Here is a 5,843-nt window from a genome sequence, read left to right on the forward strand (position 1 = left end):
CGGAGTTCCTGCTGTGGCAAACAGGACTGATGGCATCTCTGGTGCGCCGGGAGGAAGGTTCAATCTCCAGCCCGGCATAGTGGGTTAAGGAGCTGGTGTTGCTGCAGCTGCAGCATGGGTTGCAGTTGTGGCTCAGATCTGATCCCTGGCCTGGGCACTCCATATGCCATGGGGCAGCCAAAAAAAGAGGAAAAAAAAAAAAGTTGATGGCATCCACCAACCTCAGTCCATTGATTGCAGCTGTCTGGATTGCTACATCAAATCAGGATGTTTCTCTGGGTTGGTGGGAAGGAGTCATGTGATCCATTAGTTGCGTCTGCTGTGGCCTCAGAAATGAAAGAGCCGCACTCATGACAGTGTGTTGGAACTCTGGGCTATGTGCTCAGTAAGTTTTGTTGAGACACTTTGGAGAAGCCCCTGGAAACTGTGATGGTTTCTTGGCTCCCACTTGGGCAATGCCTGTAGAGCGCTGTGGGACGGATGATGGCAACAAGCGTTCCTCATCCAAATGACAGTTTTGTCCCAGGTTCCACCCAAAGCCTGGGCTTCCTTTTAACAAGTGGCCAACCACAGCTTCTTAGAGAACAGGTCTTTTTTGTTTTTTGGGGCTTCGTTTTCATTTTTATTTTTTGGCCGCTTCTGCCGCATGTCAAAGTTCCTAGGCCAGGGATCCAACCTGTGCCAGCAGCGACCCGAGCTGCTGCAGTGCCAGTGCCGGATCCTTTGCCCACTAAGCCACAAGAGAATTCCTGTTCTTGTTTTTAGATGTTACAAGAAAGGGAAGAGAGTGCATGAGGGTAAAGACACTTCCTGTTTCGAGCTGTTGCTTCTCACACGCCAGCTGTAAACTTTGTGTGACTATGTCCAGGCGCCATGGATGGTGGTTGCTTGAAGTTGGGGAGGGATTTGACCAGAAGGAAGTCAGGCTGTCCCAGGTGAGGGGACCAGCTGAGCCTCAGAGAGCAAAGCTGTGCAGAGCCGAAGCGGCGCAGGGCCAAAGGCGCAGCTCCCCAAACACTTAATCCCTTAACCCTCTGGGGAGCTTCCCCAGACCACTTGCTGCTTGGGGCTCCTGCCCTTGGTCTCGTTTTTCTTTTCTTCTTTTTCTTTTTCTTTTTTTTTTTTTTTTCTTTGTCTTTTTAGGACCACACTTGGGCATAGCCAGGAAAAAAAAAAAAGTTTGGGAGAAGGTCAGGTACATGGAATTATCCTGTGAATAGCACAGTTAAATAGCATTATGTTGTGTATATTAAAACGGGTCAGCTTGTTAAATGTAAATATTTAAATACACTATGCAAACCTCTCGCGGCACGTGTTCATTCTTCTTTTCCCTGGATTCTCAAATAAGGTAAGTGACCCAGGGTTCTTGACCTCTGGGAGGCCCTGCAGGGGTTCCTCATGACTGACACAGTTTGGGGGTGACCATAAAGATAGCATCTAGGGGTTCAAAGGAAGGACACCTTTTAGGCAGGCCCCCTCTCAGTTCCGGGTTCAGAACTCCGGCTGTGATGGTCTGGAGCGCCTGGCATTTCTGAGGGCATCAGAAAACGAACTCACACAAGACTGGGGTGCCAACCCGAAGGCGGCTCACAGGCTGTATTGGCCACATGGTTCAACCAGGGCTGCCCATTTCTGGTAGAGGAATGGCGGAGAGGTTATGTGATTTTCCCAAAGACACATAGAGTGGCAGAGTTGATATCTGAGTTGGTATTTGACTCCAGAGCCTCTGGCATTCCGCTCGCTCCAGCTCAGACACAGCTGCTGGGCTGGATATGGCCCACAAGTGTATTTTGTTTGAGTCAAACCGTGTTTTTCTTTTTCCTTTCCTTTTTTGCTTCTTCCTTTTTTTTCTTTCTTTCTTTCCTTCTTTCTTTCCCTCCCTCTCTCCCTCCTTCCTTTTTTTTCTTTTTCTTTTGTCTTTTTAGGGCCACACACGCAGCATATGGAGGTTCCCAGGCTAGGGGTCGAATCAGAGCTGCAGCTGCCAGCCTACACCACAGCAATGCCAGATCTGACCCAAGTCTGTGACCTGCACCACAGATCACAGCCATGCTGGGTCCTTTAACCCACTGAAGGAGGCCAGGGATCAAACCTGCATCCTCATGGATACTAGTCAGATTCATTTCCACGGAGCCACGGCAGAAGCTCCTTCCTTCCTTCCTTCCTTCCTTCCTTTCTTCCTTCCTTTTCTTTCTCTCTTTCCTTTCCTTTTCTTTTCCTTTTCTTCCTCCTTCCTCCCTCCCTCTCTCTCTCCTTGTCTCCTTTTTTTTTCTTTTCTTTCCCATGGTGTGCAGCAGCTTCATGTGGGATCTCAGTTCCCAAACCAGGGCCGCAGCAGTGAAAGTGCTAAATCCTAACCACTAGACCACCAGGGAACTCCCAGTCATGCAGTCTTTTCAAAAAACTAGTTGGCTCACATCGTATATTGTAAATTTTGAATTTGTTGCCAACATTTAACAACTGGAAGATTCACCTGAAGATCCAGATTTCTGGATTCTCTTGAAAACTCAAAATTATGGCAACATTCACACAAGCCTATTACCTGGTTGACGTTAGGAAGGGACTCTCCGTTGTTTTGAGGTGGGGCATGTGTTCTTCAGTTCACTCCCCCACCCCTGTCACCTTCATTGGCATAAAGAACACCTGGCCTTGTAGGCCAGCAAGCTGGCAGCCCATTTACCAGGCTCTGCCATTGTATGGGATCCCAACGTTTCTTTCTTTTTTTTTTTCTTTTTCCTTTTTTTTTTAGGGCCACACTCATGGCATATGGAAGTTCCCAGGCTTGGGGTGGAATCAGAACTTCAGCTGCTGGCCTCCACCACAGCTACAGCGACATAGGTTGCAACCTACACCACAGCTCATGGCAATGCCAGATCCTTAACCCACTGAGTGAAGCCAGGGATCAAACCTGCAACCTCACGGTTCCTAGTCAGGTTCGTTTCTGCTGCACCACAACAGGAACTCCGGGATCCCAACGTTTCTATAGGGCCTGTGCTGATGTTTTCTGCACATAGAGCGGATGGAATCACTGTGACACTATGTTTAGCTGCTACTCCAAGGGTCTGAAAAACATTGTTTCCTCCCACACTGTGTTGATTCAATTAGCTGTAGGGCCACCTTAGCATCCAGCCCACCACAGTCTGCTAATGCTACACCTCACAGCAACAGGGAGGGAGTGCAAAGCCAGAGAAGTCGGCAGGGGGCTTCTGATGCCCCTGGGCAGTTCAGTTTGGATCTTACTGAGTTCAAAGTGCCTGTGCGACATTTCTGGTAGAGGGCCCACGGGCAGCTGTACTCAGAGCTCGTGAGGTAGGGCAGGGTCGGGAGTCATCTGCCTATGATAGAGCCTGGGGTGGAAGGATCTTCCCGAGAGGACAGGACAAGGGGCAAGGAGCCTGGAAAGGAGGCAGTGAGGAGATAGAGGAAGAAGGAGTGGGCAGAGAGGGAGGAGGAGGAGAAGCAGAAGGGAGGGTTGAGGAGCCCAGAGAGGGGAATTTGCAGGTGACACTGGTGACATGCTAGATTCTAAAGAGAGCTCGATGGAGTTCTCTTTGTGGCTCAATGGTTAACGAACTCAACTAGGATCCATGAGGATGTGGGTTCGATTCTTGGCCTCGCTCAGTGGGTTAAGGATCCGTGTTGCCATGAGCTATGGTGTAAATCGCAGTTGCGGCTTGGATCCCAGTTGCTGTGGCTGTAGCTGGCAGCCGTAACTCTGATTTGACCCCTAACCTGGGAATTTCCATGTGCCCAGGGTGCAGCCCTAAAAAAAAAAAAAAAAAAAAAAAAAAGCAAACACCAAAAGAGAGAGAGAGAGAGGTCGAAGCAATTACGGGTCAGAGCTGGCACCCGAGATGGACAAACGAAGGACAGAAATCCGATCACAAAGGGTTAACGCCCGATCAGCTGGACACTTAATACCGAGGAGTGACGCAAAGGTGCGCCTTGATAAGCTCACCCTTAGAGAATGGGACAAGCAAGATGCAACACATTCGGGGCCGAGATTAGCTCCTCTCCCAAGGATGGGGCTGAAGCTTTAGGGACGAGCAGGCCTGGTGTCAGAGAGTGATGGAATCTCAGGGAAGCATATCTGAGACTGACACTCAGTCACGGGGAGAGTGAAAGCAAAAGGCGCCACCTCAGCCCATCCTGCTGGCTCAGTGATAGCAGCCACGGACGCGCCCTCCCATCCTCCCGCGTCACCTGTCAAGGCAGCCAGCTGCCCCGACAGTCCAAGCGCTGCCCCTTTCAAACGTACATTCCAATTGTCAGAGGCTAAGCTGGGATAACTTTGCAGCCCTGCCAAACCAACCCTTCAGGCCCTCCCACTAGCTTTCCCCATTTTTAGCTTTTCTATGCGTTTATTTTGACATTTGATTGACATTTGCCCTGATGAGTGGGAAAGGGAAAAACGCAGAGTTGCTTCCCTCCACCCCGTGCGGTACACTTCAGGTAAAGCTGGAACGTCACCAGGCACCTGAAAGCAATTGCCTTGGGCCACAGGTGAGCGCTATTGCCCTAAGAGTGGGTGACAGCATTTCAGCAGTGGAAAAAAAAGGGGGGGGGAATTCAAAGACTTGTGGAAGTTCTCGTGTGCTGTATTGGGTTAAGGATCCAGGGGTTGCCGTAGCTGTGCACAGGTTGAAACTGCGACATAGGTTCAATCCCTGACCCGGGAACTTCCATATGCCATGGGTGCAGCCAAAAAAAAAAAAAAAATAGACATGTGACTCATACAACTCAACATCAAAACGAAAACAACCTGAGGAGTTCCCATCATGGCATAGCAGAAATGAATCCCACTAGGAACTATGAGGTTGCAGGTTCGACCCCTGGCCTCGCTCAGTGGGTTAGGGATCTGGCATTGCTGTGGCTGTGGTGTAGGCCAGCAGCTATCGCTCGGATTTGACCCCTAGCCTGGGAACCTCCAAATGCCTCGGGTGTGGTCCTAAAAAAAACAAAAGGAAAAGAAAAATAGGCAGAAGCTCTGAATATTCACTTTCCCAAAGGAGACATACAGACAGCCAACAGGCAAATGGAAAGAGGTTCAAGATCAAGAAACACCAGGGAGATGCAAATAAACCACACTGAGCTATCACCTTACACCTGTCAGAATGGCTATTGGCAAAAAGACAACAAGTATCACGTGTCTGTGAGGATGTGCGCTGATGACGGGAATGCAAATTGGCGCAGCCACGATGGAAAACCTTACAAGATTCCTCATAGAATTAAAACGAGAACTACCAGGAGTTTCCATTGTGGTTCAGCAGTATCGAATCCGACGAGTATCCATGAGGATGCAGGTTTGATCCCTGGCCCTGCTCAGTAGGTTAAAGATCTGGCATTACTGTGAGCTGTAGTGTAGGTTGAAGATGCTACTTGGATCTGGCATTGCTGTGGCTGTGCTAGGTGGAACTTCCATATGCCACAGTCTTAAAAAAAAAAAAAAAAAACTACTATACAATTCATCAGTTCCACTCCTGAGTATTTATTCGAAGAACAAAAACACGAGTCAGAAAAGATATATGCAATAGCCAATATCTGGAAATGACCTAAGTGCCTCTCAATAGATGAACGGACAGAGACACGGGAGATTCATATATCGCCCACAACAGAAGCTTAGTCAGCCCTAAAATAAGAATGAAATGTTGCCATTTGCGACCACATGGATGACCCTAGAGAGCATTATGCCAAATGAAATAAGTCAGACAGAGAAAGACAAATACCGCATGATCTCAGGTATATGTGGAATCTAAAAAAATACAACAACTGAAAACCTAAAACAGAAGCAGAGTTACGGATAGAGGAAACAAACGGTGGTTGCCAGAGGGAAGGAGGGGGTC

This window comes from Phacochoerus africanus, chromosome 14, assembly GCF_016906955.1.
Source record: "Phacochoerus africanus isolate WHEZ1 chromosome 14, ROS_Pafr_v1, whole genome shotgun sequence".
Taxonomy (NCBI): domain Eukaryota; kingdom Metazoa; phylum Chordata; class Mammalia; order Artiodactyla; family Suidae; genus Phacochoerus; species Phacochoerus africanus.